Consider the following 14582-nt stretch of genomic DNA (forward strand, 5'->3'; position numbering starts at 1 on the left):
TGCAGTGTCAGTGATTGCTCTCGATAATTGTGTCAATTTGGACATGTGCAACATCAAGGCTGGGAATGCATGGTGCACGTGCATTAACATCTTTACAAATAGGTTGGCAAGTTTGTGCCTCACACAAAGGGCCATATGTATCAACACATTTCTCCATGGACACCAAATGGGCAAAACCCTTTGATACATCTGGCCCCAAGTCTCAATAGTTTCTAAATGGCCAATGTTGCTTATAAACTAATATCTACTGTTAATAGTTAAGTCATCACTGCATTGAATTAAGCGTACAGACCTCCCCAGGATTTATTCCACTGACATAATCAGCAATGCATCTAGGTCATTATTGCTTAATTTTGAGGCACATATTTGTTTTCAGCAGTTATTGCCCTATTGATAAGCAGAACAAGAAACCCAGTTGGCTGTGTGTCAGTGTGAGTGATGGAGAGAGAAAGCAAAAGTGAATGTGAGAAAGATTGGCATACAAGGAACAAACTGAGGTTAAGGCTTCTGGGAAAAGAGGGAGAATGAGTGTATATAAAGAGGGCATACAAGGAAGATGTGAATTTGGAAAGGGTTAAGTGTGAGCAGGTGTAAGGGGAGAGGGGAAAACTCAGTCTTGAGAATGGTATAAGGAGTATGGTATGAGTGAGGAAGCAAGTGGGAGGTGTGCGTGAAGTGAGCTGGAGGAAAGTGTAACAGAGAGCTAGAGTAGGGTGACAAACGATGATAGGCAGAGATGGGGGCTTTTGGAAAAAAAAGCGTTCAGAGTTAGGTGAAAGAGAGTAAGTGAGGTAGAGAAAGAGGACTGGGCGGGAAAGACAAGGATATGGGGAGACTGCACGTAAAAAGGGAAAAATGATGAGTAAGGATAAGTTTAGGAGAAAAGAGGTGTGTGAAAGGGAGGATAATATGAGAGAGAGGCAGAGGAGAAGGAAGGCAGCATTAATGGGGAAGGGAATCGCACAGGAATGTCAAGGTGTCATCTAGGCAGTGCTTAATTTGTAAAACAATAAGTGACAAGGTCCTTCTTGGAAGGCTGCTGCAGCAGGCATCCCCCATTGCCCCTTTCAGCACTGCTAGTGACAGTACAAACATAACCCATAACTATCACACTCCTACAAGTGTGAGAATTCAGACTATTTCAGGTCACACAAAGCTCTAATAATGGTGTGAGGTGCTGCTATTATTCATTTTTGGTCCAAATTGACTTAATAAACACAATTATTGTGATTCTTTCAACTTAAACAGACAGCACCACCATGTGTTGGACTGCCATTAGTGCTGGTGCCAAACCCCGGAAACCACCAGCTCAAATTAAGCACTACATTACTAAAGTGGGGTACAGAAAAATGTACCTTACCTAGGGTGGTTAAAATTCTTGCACTTTTGTTATTTCTGATACACACTATATCTGTTAATACAGATCTTGAAAATATGTGAGGACGCATCAGTCCTCAGGGTTAAGTGGCCGAATCTCTGGCCCTCCCAATAAGCACACTAACACAGAGCTTTAAGTACCTGGTAATTACGTAACCCTAGTCTCTGCATAATATTGGGTGCTCAATTTGACCCTTTGCTTACCAAGCAGGGATAAGACCTTTGAACATTAGGTACTTTAATCTATAAACACCCTAAGCAGAGCAGCATGTTTTAAAATGATTTCCCTGAAAAGACTTTATACATGATGCAGAAGCACCCATATTTAACCCCATCCCGAATCATCTCAAAGATAAAATGCTTATCCAGACCTTTGTATGTAATAGTAATAAACCCCATACATTATTAGTCAACTGCAAACAGATCATTCATGATGTCGATTTGGGTATAACTGATGGCTGCTTATATTACTCGGCCTCTCAACTATTGAACAATAATGATTCTCTTATCGCCAGTAAGGATGTCTCTTCGCTCAGGATGGAAGTAAAGCTACTCCATGACTCAACATCGGTTCATTGCCTACATGGTGCTGCCCCTCTACCACCCCTATCCAGGCCCCCACCTTGGTGCTTTCAGATGGTGCTCAAGTGGATAGGATGGAAAGACAAGGTATAGCACAAGACATTGCTATGTGTCCGTATGATGTTGACTCAAGTTTCACAGATTCAGGGTCTGTGCCAATGAGACTTAATAAGCATCTCTAATTTCAGAAATGCTTGAAGACCTGGACATTTAAAGTCACTGGAGATCCTAACAGAAGAATAGTTGCTTCAATCAATCAAATCAATCAGGGTTTTGTAGAGTGCACTACTCATCCTTGAGGTTATCAAGACGCTACAAAAATCCCATTAGTAAAATATTTACGATAGCGGCGGGCACTGGAGCAACTTTGCAACAAACTGTTGTCCTTAGCTGAGCTCACACCCTTGGAAGCAAAGATGACTCTACAGCCTTTAAGCAGATACAACATTTTCAAATTATTTAAGTAAACACCAGTGATTCCCTCACAGCATTTAAAGCCCAATGTGATTGGGATGTGGGTCATCTGGAGGAGGAGTGGTAGGTGGAGGCCAGAAAAGAACCCCAAGAAGTTGCGATAGTGGTTCACCTGAGGCTCATCCAGATTACGTATCTGCAGAAGCTTTAATATTTGTCCAAAATATTATGGAGTAGTGTTACACCAACCACCTCAACTCACTAAAGACCCAACCACATATCTGCAGATTGGTTCCATGGTGTGAGAAAATGCATAGGTACTCAGAAATATTAGCGGTATATCACCCAAGGTCTATCTATGTGCAGGGGCACAACACAGGCCTCCACGGCCCTCGCGGTGCGGGGGGAGGACCCCGCACTCCAGGGGCCCCCTCACTCAGTGTAGCCAGCAAGCAAGCCTCGCCCTCTTCAAGTCAACCTCCATGAATATGGTGTGCATGGCCTCCCTCCCCATAAATTAAAAGGCGCGCCGTGCACGCACGCCTCATCCTAGGCTTCGCTCTTCCTTAATGAAATGATGGCGCCCGTGCGCATTCCCTCTCTGCTGGCCTCTTATTAATTAATTAAATGGTTAGTGCGCACGCGCCTTTGAGGCTCTTCATAATTAAATGGTGCACGGTAGCGCGCAGGGGCAGTTGTCTCCTCGTCTGCGTGGTCTTTAGGGTGGGGTTGGTGGTGACCAATGCCATTGTCATGAGCAGCACAATTAAAAGTGTTAGTGCGTGTGATTTAAGCCGAAGAGACTACTGTACTGTAAAGGAAGGACCGTCACCGTGCGGCCGCCGGGCAGAATTTAATTATTACTACTAGTACTAGCCACTGCTTGGCTAGCCTTGCTCTGTCTTCAGCTGCCCGCTTGCCCCTGCGTCTGAAGCTGCCAGCCAGGCCTCAGGTGAGTGAGTCTGTCCAAGGAGTGGTCCGAGGCGAGCCGAGGTGGAGGTCTGATTGGAGTCTCGGAGAGGTGGGTGGTGGGATGAGATCTTTGGAATCCAGGCATCATAGGGCCCTGCCGGCCGATATTAAAAGTAAAAATATAGGCCTGGTTCTGCAGGACACGATTGCTCCTGTGCAGTTTGTGAAAGTAAGAGGATGGATGGTTCTGCACCGTCGTCACATGGCTGCAATGTGCAGTCAAAAAATTTTAATTATGAAAAGTCTGAGAGCGCAAGAAAGTGCTTGCAGTGACGGCCAGCATGATGAGCAGGAAAACTGATGCTGATCGGCAAGATCAAGAGAGAAGGGCCGGGGTTGCTTGCTCCCCCAACATAAAGTAGGTCAACCTTTCCTGTTTTCCGTCTCTGTCTAGCTTCTCCCTTGCTGAATACCTTGACTCCAAGAACTGCCTCTTATCCTTGCTTTCCTCTCCTTTGCTTCATACGTTCCCCTGTGAAATCAATCTAAAAAGTAAGTACTGTTTTTTGCAGGAAATGTCTGACATATTCTATTCCAAAGTGCAGCGTCGGAAAGGAGATTTTTTTTTCTTCAAAATACAAGAAAATAAATAACTAAATAAAGCAAGACAGAATGGTTACAAAGTGGCCAGATTGGTTTTATTCACACACATTAGCACCACTTTACAGACTTTGCCCGTGAAGCACTACTTTCAAATTTTCTCGTCTTTGAATAGCATTGTTTTCCTCAGGTGAGGAAGTTCACCATTCCTGGAGGTACTGTAATATCTGGGTGATGTGTGGGGTAGAAAATGCTATGTGTGATTCTTATCAGCTGTTTTCCTTTTGTTAGTTTATGAAATGTGTACTGCAGCTTTATGTTCTTGAATGTGGTATTTTAAAACCAAAAATATATAAAATTCAAGAGCATGTGGGTGTAAGACATTTTATGATGATTGCTTTACTTTTCTATGTTCTTGGTACACAACTAGTATTGTATATGTATTTTAACCTTCCATTTCATGGTTTTGACGCAGTTTAAATATACTTCAGGGCTTTTCATTGGTCAAAGGGGTATATTTTCTAATATTTATTTATTTCCTTACACTTCATTGCTTGGTTTTGCTCACAGGAAATGCACACTAAGTGTCACACATTTGGCAGTTGAGGGTCATTCATAAGTGCACTGAATCCATGGTCACACATTCTGAAAACTTGGCAGCTCTGTGCATGTAGCCTTCTCACACGTCTCTACTTCCCTCAAAATGCCAGAATCTGGGACCTGGCTGCAATAACTCACTTAAACAAGCCCATCACTAAACATGCATTCTTTCGTCCCACTCTGCACTTACATCCGCACCCAAATTCATATGGTCACCTCACTCCCCCTGCAGTCACTCCTCTTACCCTACTCTAATACTGTCGCATCACTCACTGTGTACTCACATGAGCACTCCTACCACCCATAAAGTGCAGTGGGTTGATATACCTGCTACAAAGAACATGTACCATGCGGATCACAAAACTGAGTGTGAGTAAACTATGAGTAGCGCTATAGAAAATTAAATGTTTGTCAGGAGGGTGCTTCAGAGAGATGAGGTGCATTGTTTGTGAATGGTAATGAGGGAATTCATGGAAAAGGAGGAGGGCGTGCGTGCCAAAAAAGACTGTCAGATTCCATCCAGCGACTTATTTTTTTATAAATTCTATTTTTATTGAAGAAATGTGATGATACAATAATGAACCACAGGTTCACACCCATCCAGAGGTTTTTTGATGCATGGGCAAAGTGGGCTCTGGCCCAGGACCCCAGACTTTCGGGGGGGCCCCTGATAAAACCAGCTCTGTTCTGTAGAGTCTTGCCCTGATGGCATTAAATGATTCTTGAACAGATTGTTTGCTTTTTTTCAATATTGGTGATGTGTGGTTCGAGCAGGTCGGCATGGCGTCGTTGGCTCAACATCCTGTGATACCGAGGATTGGGGAAAAATCATTAATCTCTCAGTGCCTAACAAAAAAGTATGTTGTTCTTTCCAGTGAATCCCTGTGTAGTTTGTTCCATCGTGGACTTTGGAAACTCACTATTAACACTGTTAGTGAGTTCGCAAAGTCCGTGATAAAAAGAACTACATACTTTTTTGTTGTCACACTCTTTGAAGTTTTTTTAAAAAGTGTTAATGTTTATATAGCGGGAACACGACCCGAAAGTATTAGCACGGCTGGCTTTAAATAACCGCGCCAGTCAGTGCCTGACTTTGTGTGTATGAGGACTGGAGGGAGGAGATTGACTGATACCGATTGTGTCCTCCGTGTGTACTGACTGCCACGTTCATGAAAAGCCAGCCACGCTAAGACTTTCGGGTCGTGTTTCCGCTATATAAACATTACCACTTTTTGAAGTGCACAGTGACTACGTCTCTAGATTTTGTCTACAGAAAGTGAACAATACGTTAATCATCACATTTCTTCTTGAATGCTGCTAGTTTGTGACCTGTTTAGTTGTTTGCAGTTTAAATAAAAAAAAGTCTGTGAGGTTCTCAGCATTGTATCTTGAAGTCTGTTATGAAGCTCTGTGGCTATACTGAATAAGCAGCTACCATGTTGTTGTTATATGACATCCCTTTATTAATGTAATAACTGCACTTTCACAATTGCTTTATTAACCTTCTTGCTTCTCAAATTTGCTTGAAAATGCACCATTTACCCACTCGTTTTTCAAAATTTTCCCGGGATGAGAACCCCCCCAAACCAACCTAAAATTGTTCATGCTCACTCGCTGTACTCGCTCGCCACGGTGCTCTCCCACATGTCATTACGCCCCACCACTTTCATTGTCACCATCCACCACTGATTGTCAGTCGAGTTTTTATGGAATTGCAGGTTGGGGTTTGTCTTTCAAAGTTTCATGTTATTGTCCATTAATGTCAATTCTAATGAAGACCCTTCATAGTTATTCTTCAGCCATAGGCAGTTCTTGAGACAATAGAACCACTCTTTGGCATTGTTCTAATTGCTGCCATTCCTGAGACAATAGGATTGCTTTCTTGCATTGTTCCGATTGCTGCCTCAATCAAATAATCCGGTTTTGACATTATTGTTACAAATTGCTTGGCTTATATGTTAAGAGGGTTTCAGACTTTCTCATTAGAACTCTGAGAAAGACAATATAGAGGCATTGCATTTAAATTGTGGAGGTTTTAAATCAAAATATGCCAAATTGGTAAGCAGTGGGGCAAAGTGGTAGGTGGTGGGCCGGGCCACCGGGGGGCCCTCCATGTGTTTTGCAGGGGGGCCCCCTCAAGTTTCGTTACACCACTGAAACGTGGGCTTAGTCATGTGATCTTACAATTAGTTTGCAGAAATACAATCCATTAATAATGTCTTTAGAAAAGGTTTATTCCAATGAATACATCTTTAATCGCAGAAAGTATTGTCGCAATGGTAAAACAATGAACTGCAATGCATGGACAAAAACGATGTATCTAAGAAAGAAACAGCAATGGTCCAAAGAGAAACTAGAAAACAATTAAATGGACCTGGTCCTCATTGTTTCTAGTTTGGTATTTTTTTGTTACCGGAATGAGACAAGTCACCTAGAAGGGCCTGTAATCAATAACTAATTAGATTACATGAAAAGGGAAATAAAACAACAATTATTGGGTTGCCAACTGATTCATGAAACGTTAAAGAAGACATTTCTAGCAGAATGAAAACATGGAGGTTTTAAAAGAAAAAAAGAAACGCTAAAGAAATAAAAAAAACTCTGTTGTCAAGGTAATAGTTGCCAGATATAAATAGCTAAGATTACTGACCACTCTTGAACACATGTCATGTATTTCACCAGAAATTTGGCGGACTATTTTAGGATTCTACCATCTTATCATCATATCTTTAATTTGTATTTCATGATTCATTTCCAGCTTTGGAGGATACTAATTGTGCTGAGGTTAGGCAAACCGTAGGCTGCCACTTAAATGTATTGTCTCAAGCAAGTGAATATATCAATGCGTGGTTTTTCATATGAGCGCAATTAAATATTGTCATTTAATCGAAGTTCGATATCATTAAAGAGGATACATTGTCGTTCTAACACCAAATACTGGAGCCCAACAGCTACTGAATCCACGGTATAAATAGCCATTAACTGAAATGAATATGATTTTTCTACTTTGGATATCGTGCAAATGCCACATTATACAGTGTATGCACACCACAATACTTTTAGGAGACTCCACAGCGATTGATTGACTGTGCTTTCCAGTTTCCACCGGTCCATCTCTGAGCATTGCGAAAAATCTAATTACGTTTTTTTCGTATAATTTCATACAGATGACCCAGTGACGTATCATAGGCACAATGGGCCCCAATGGAAGCAAGCAAATGAATACAAGCCCCTTGGCTGGATAGGATAAAGTGATCCACCTACATATCAGCTGAAAAATATCGTGTGATGGGAATATCAGGGAAAAATATCATGACTTTCAAAATAATGTGGACAAAAATATCGAAAGTGAGTATATACTTTTTGACTTAAAAAAAAAAAAAAAATGTTCCTTTGCTGTCTAGTTGTATTGTATTACGTTTTTATTTCTGCATTCATGGTAGTGTGATGTTTTTTTTATTGTTTTATATTAATGTATATTTTATGGGTTGTTGAGCTTACTGGAGATTTGTTTGAGCAGACCTTTGTGTTATTTTTTTTGTTATTTCTTTAAATTTTTTATAAATATATACCTTGTATACTAACTTTTATTCAAAAGGGGTGCTACTGGTCTAAATAAGCTAGAGAGTGTCTGCTTTCTCTTGAAGGTTGTGTGTATAAACTAAAAAGTAAGAAGAGGAAAAGGAAGAAACCCCATCAGCCCACCCATGGAGAACAACATGAAACTCATTCATATTTCTTACCAGATGAAGTTCAGCAATTGGAGTCTTGGGGGCTCATTAGTATGGCGGATGGAAAGTCCGCCCGCCATAGCCCCGGAAACTGGGACCGCTCGCAATGCATGCGGTGGTCCCACACAATCCATTAGGATGCGCCACACTGGCGGGCGCATCCCGCATTTTTTACTTTGCGGCGGGCTGTGCTATAAACACAGCCTGCCGCAATGCCAAAAGTGCCTGCCATGTTGTGCATGCACATGCTGGAGAGTACCATAGGTACCCCCCATGTGCCACCCCCACCCCCCAACATCCTGGGGGCCTGCAGACCCCCAACCTCAAAGACAGCATGCCTTTCACTATGGAAAGTCTGCCCCCACCTGCATCCTATATGGATGGCATTGTCTTCCAGACACCGCCACCATATTAAACTCTTTTCCGCCCGGTCAACTTGTCGACTGGACAGAAAGAAAAGCGGTGGACGGTCTTCCCGTCCGCCGCGGTACCCCCGCCATAGTAATATGGTGGGGGAAATGAGTGGCGGGCGGGCTAGGATGTAAGACGGATCGCCACCGCCATGCGGGTGGTGGCTATCTGCCCTACATCCTAATGGGCCCCTTTATTTTTTTCCTGCACAAAGTCTGCTGGGTTTTACCTTGTGTGGGAGATAATTGTTGCAGATCAGCTCCAGGAGTATTTTAATTCAAGGATGAATTCCTATGTGCTCCTATATATGGGTTACTGGTCCTAACTATTCTGAAGAACCATTAAACAAAGACATTTGCAACATAAACTGATGTCAGGTGAAACACTTTGCGAAGTTTTCCTTAACAGTCACAAAGGTTTCAACAGATTCTCTGCAACTTCACACTTTCCTATAAAAACTGACCCAGAACAGGGATAAGGGTGAAACCTCCCTTATGGCATTAGGTTGTTTTAAGGGCTAATATTTGCAAATTTTGGGGTGGGCGAAGCCTAGAGTTATAATAACAGCCTTTTTTCACTTTCCTTGCATCTTTTTCTGAATTTTGTACAAATTAGTTATTTCTTTTATTGTGTTATTGTTTTTAAGTGTGGGGCCTATTCTGCACTGCTGTAGGCCATGGGTGCATTTTAAATGATTTTTTTTCATAGTTACTGTGTGTTAGAAATGGGATTTCGTGTTGGCTAAAGGTACGCACCTACGAACCCACCCCTCTAGTTAAGGCAAGTCACTTACACACTCAAGATAACCTGTGCTCACCCTCTGATAGCTTGGAGCGGAGCAGGCAGACTTATCATCAGAGCTTATGAGTAAAGCGTTTGCACAGCACACTCACCCAGAAAAACAATAATGTACCACAAAAGAGACTCCACAGAATATTATATAAAAATATAGGGCTCGATTCACAAAGGTAAAGTTAGATGAAAGTCTAACTTTACGACTTTCGGAATTCACAAAGGGCATGTACAACTCGTTAATGCCCTATGTGAATACTGAAAGTCGTACTTTGCGACTTTCGGTATTCCCAAAGGGCATTTACGATTGAAATTCGTTAGGTTAGAATTTCGTCTCCTTTTACCTTTGTAAATCGGGACCACTGTTTACTGTATATAACATAGAGCAAAATGACATGAATCATAAGTACTGTGTGTGCATACTGAGCAAATCCGGAGATAATAAAAGTTATCGTGTCAATGCAAGACTCAAAACAACCTACAGTACAACATCAGGGCATGAAATGCAGCAGTTTGGTTGGAAGAAAAATACATAACAGTAAAAATAAACCCACTAGGCACTGGGACCTTTGCACTCCTATTAGCGGTTTACGATAATTTTCAAGAGCCTGGTTGAAATGAGTGTATTAGGAACCAGAGTAGGGCAAAGGAACACCTGCATGCCTATTACATGTAATATGGTAATATCTGTGAATGGTTAAGTGACTGCTATGCCCATTGTGGTTCGTCCATTGGACACATGGTTCAGGGTGCAGGGTGGAGTTGGACCCCAAATGTATCCTGGTGAGAGGCCTGGATGCTTAACTTTAAGAAATGACTAGTGTAAGCCCTGGAAAGTCTGTTGCTTGTTGTAGCCGCCTAGACTTGCAATCCTTATTTGTCAAGAAGAACCGGAACCAAAGGCCAACAGCAGGAAGTGTGGGTGCTTTCCTTTGTCCACGGACAAAAATAATGGGGGGGGCACACAAGGTAGAATTAAGCTGGGAGACCTTGCTTGGCCTCTGTTTGCATAAGAGCCTAGTGCAGCTGCCTTCGAACATGCGGTGCAGCTGCAGGTGACTTAGGGCTTCTGAAGAGGTACCTGCTGTAATTAGAATAGTACTCATGTCTCCAAGGATTGGTTTCTTCTGATCCAAGGTGCCTGCTGTAGAGGGGAGATGCCTGTAGGAATGCCATTGGGCCTCTAGGACGGGTCCTACCTCCTTCGGACACAGCCTGGCCTGGCTACTCCCACATGCCGGCTTCAGGCGGCATGACTGGCTTATTATAATTCAAGCCATACTGGGTAATACTGATCTATGCTTGAGGTCTCGGCCTCTCTTCTCAGTTGGAGCAGATTGTGGCCATCACACAGTTCTGGGGTACAAAGGCAGCACCCAACGTGCTTGTTCATGAATGTGATGGTAAGCAAAACAGGTGCTGGAGAAATCAACAAGGAGCAAAAAACAGTGCTCCTCACACTCTGAGATGAGAGAAGACAGGAGCAATGCATAGCACTTCCCATGCACCTGGCTCCTGTGTGAGCACTGTGGGGGGCACGAATATGTGAGCAGGCAGCAGGTCAGCACATAATGCAGGGTCAAAGTGGCAGTCCCTCCTGCAGCCCAGCAGTTAGCACACAGCAGGCCAATACAACAAAGCAGATAGCCCAAATGGCGGTTCCTCCTGCCAGCACAACAGTCCTCTTGGCAATGGGGAATTTGTAGAACCAGCAACATCTGGTTTCAAGTTCACAATGTGTCTGGCTGGACCATAATCGGGGGGCAGCAGGGTAACAAGCAGAAAAGAAGATCAGTTTACGTCTTTAAGTAGTACAGCAATTGATAGTCAGCAGGGCAACAAACAGAAAAGAAGTTCAGATTAGTCTTTTAAGCAGCACATTCCTCTTTCTGAGAGAGGTTCAGTTCCAGTTCAAGAAGTGCTTCTTTAACATGCAGTCAGAGCCACGGTTCTTATACTCAGAAATGTCATTGTTCAAGGGGAGACTTCAAAGGAAACCTTTCGAGTGCACAATAACCCCTTTCAGCCCAGCTCTGGCTCCAAAATACTAGTAGTGGGTAAATTAGCCATTTGGGTAAGGGCAGGACACAACCTCTGCAAATGGAAAGTGTGAATGACCTCTCCCTCTCCCAGCCAAAGAAGACCTTCAGTATACAGATGCAACCCTGTCACACACAGCCCTTCCTGTGTTGTGGCTATCTGTGAAGTATGCACCAAGTGTAGCTGTCACCCAGCCCTAGACTTGTATTGGAGTCAGGCTGCAAAGCACCAAGTGTGATAAGCACTGAAAAATGGCACTTTCTAAAAGTGGCATTTTTAAACGAGTAATGTAAAATCAAACCTGACCAGTAAGTAGGATTTTTCACTACCATTTTAAACATACCAAACATGGCAACACCACTCCTTTCATATCAAGAATTACCACTTAAAAGTATATATGGGAAATTCCAAGGCTAGCCTATGAGAGGACTAGGCCTTATGGCAGTGAGAAACAAATGAGCCTGTTTGTCAATCAATTAATCAGACATTTGTAGAGCGTGCTACGCACCTGTGAGGGTATCAAAGCGCTAAGGGGTGGGGGGAGGCAGCTACTGCTCAAACAGCCTGGTCTTGAGGCGTCTCATGAAGGTCAGCAGGTCCTGCGTCCGACGCAGGTGGGCCGGGAGGGTATTCCATGTCTTTGCGGTGAGGTGGGATAAAGATATGCCGCCGGTGGTCGTTCAGCAGATGCGTGGGATGGTGGTGAGGGCCAGGTCGGCAGAGCGAAGCTGGTAGTTCGGGGTGTATAAGGAAAGTCGTTCATTGAGGTAAGCTGGTCCTGTGTTGTGGAGTGCTTTGTGAGCATGGGTTAAGAGTTTGAAAGTGATTCTCTTGTTGACCAGGAGTCAATGCAGGTCTCTTAGGTGGGTGCTGATGTGGCTGTGGCGAGGGAGTCCAAATATGAGGCGTGCAGAGGCGTTCTGTATGCGCTGGAGTCTCTTCTGGAGTGCGGTCATGGTTCCTGCGTAGAGGACGTTGCCATAGTCCATTCTGCTGTTGACTAGTGCTTAGGTGACTGTTCTTCTGGTTTCAGTGGGGATCCATCTGTAGATCTTGCGGAGCATTCGGAGGGTGTTCCAGCAGTAGGAGGAAACAGCGTTGACTTGCTGGGTCATCGTGAGCGTTAAGTCCAGGATGAACCCCAGATTGCGTGCATGGTTTGTGGGTGTCGGACCAGCTCCCAGTGCGGTCGGCACCAGGAGTCGTCCCATATGGAGGGAGTGGAGCCGAGGATGAGGACCTCCATTTTGTCTGAGTTCAGTTTCAAGCCGCTGGTCTTCATCCACTCTGCAACGGCCTTTATTCCCTCGTGGAGGTTGGATTTAGCGATGGCCGGGTCTTTGGTGAGGGAGAGGATCAGCTGTGTGTCATCGGCGTACGAGACGATGTTGAGGTGTTGTGCTCGGACGATGTTGGCGAGTGGTGCCAATTAGATGTTAAACAGGGTCGGGCTGAGGGATGATCCTTGGGGTACGCTGCAGGTGATAGTGGTGGCTTCGGATCGGAACGGGGAGGCGGACTATCTGGGTTCTGCCGGTGAGGAAGGAGGTGATCCAGTTCAGGGTTTTGCATTGGATCCCTGCGTCGCAGAAGTGTGTGCGTAGGGTGTGGTGGCAGACGGTGTCGAAGGTGGCTGAGAGGTCCAGGAGGATGAGGGCTGCGTTTTCACCCTTGTCCAGTATGATCCTGATGTCGTCAGTGGCAACAATGAGGGCAGTCTCTGTGCTATGGTTGCTGCGGAAGCTGGATTGCTGTCCTCCTGTCACTATCAGGGCGTGCAACACAATAAAGGCACATGCCTTACCTTTTACTTACACAGCATCCTGCCCATAGGGCTACCTAGGGACAACCTTAGGAGTAACCTATGTGTAATAAAAGGGGAGTTCAGGGCTTGGCCAGCCGTTTTAAATGGCGAGTCAAAGTTGCAGTAAACTGTGCATACAGGTCCTGCAGTGACTGACCTGAAAGAGGTTAGAAAGGCTACTTTAGTTGGTGACACAAACAGTGATGCAGGACCACTAGGAGCATTTATTCAATTCACCGGCCCAGGGTATATAGGATAGCACTTTACACGGATCTTACAAGACAATCAAATATGCCAAAAAGATGTAAGCCAATCAGACCATATTTAGAGGAGAAAGCACATGCACTTCAGCAGTGGTAACATGCCCAGAGTCATAAAGCCAATAGAAAAGATCAGAAAAATAGGTGGAGAAAGGCAAAATATTTCAGGAGATCCCTGCAAAAAGGGCAAGGTCCAACACTATTCTAATGGGGAATGATGGATGGATTTGTATTAAATGCAAAATGTAGGTTATTTTTTTTCTGCATTACCTGTTGGTAGCTATGGTCGGGGGTGGCTCCTAGAGTTCAGGACCAAGTAGAGAGACATTTTCCTATGTTCTTAGCTACTGTCTTCCTCACCTCAATCTGAATCTGAAAAATCACCTCATTGCTCACCATGTTTTGAGACTTTGTGTAAGTGTAGCAAGGTTGATCTTGTGTTTTACATGTTTCTGCAACTTTAAAAAGTATTTCTGACACTGCTGATTTACTGCTGGTGGGTAAAGAACTGTCACTTGTTGTAGGCCTAAAACATTTCAGTCAATATTATAAATCTTCTCAATCTTTTTCCTGCTGCAAGATTTTTATAGGGAGGCAAGGTGATCCAGGTAGGATAAACCAACCATGTTGTTTGTACTCCATGTCTCCTTTGCTGACCATGCAACAGTGGCTATTTATATATAGCCTATGTGTGTGTTTGTCATTGGCCACCATCTTTTCTTTTTTCTTCCTGCCTCCTTCTTTGCTTGCCATGTGGTTATGACCATTGTGTATGGCCGGTGTCTGTGAATGTGTGGTGATCATTTTTTTCTTTGTTCTCTATGCCCCCTTGGTGCTAGCCATTTAGCTTTTTGTGGAGCCATTGAGTTGCCATGCCTTCTTTTTCACTGGCCATGTGGTATATGAGCTAGCTACCACTATTTGCAGCCAGTGTGTCTTTCAATCATCGTATTCCTGTTTAATAAAAGCCATTTTTGAGAAACAATAGCAAAGGAAGCACATGACATATGTTGAATTTTCTTTCCTGTACATATTTATTTGTACCTGTGATTTTGATAC

The sequence above is a fragment of the Lissotriton vulgaris genome, chromosome 8, assembly GCF_964263255.1.
Source record: "Lissotriton vulgaris chromosome 8, aLisVul1.2, whole genome shotgun sequence".
Taxonomy (NCBI): Eukaryota; Metazoa; Chordata; class Amphibia; order Caudata; family Salamandridae; genus Lissotriton; species Lissotriton vulgaris.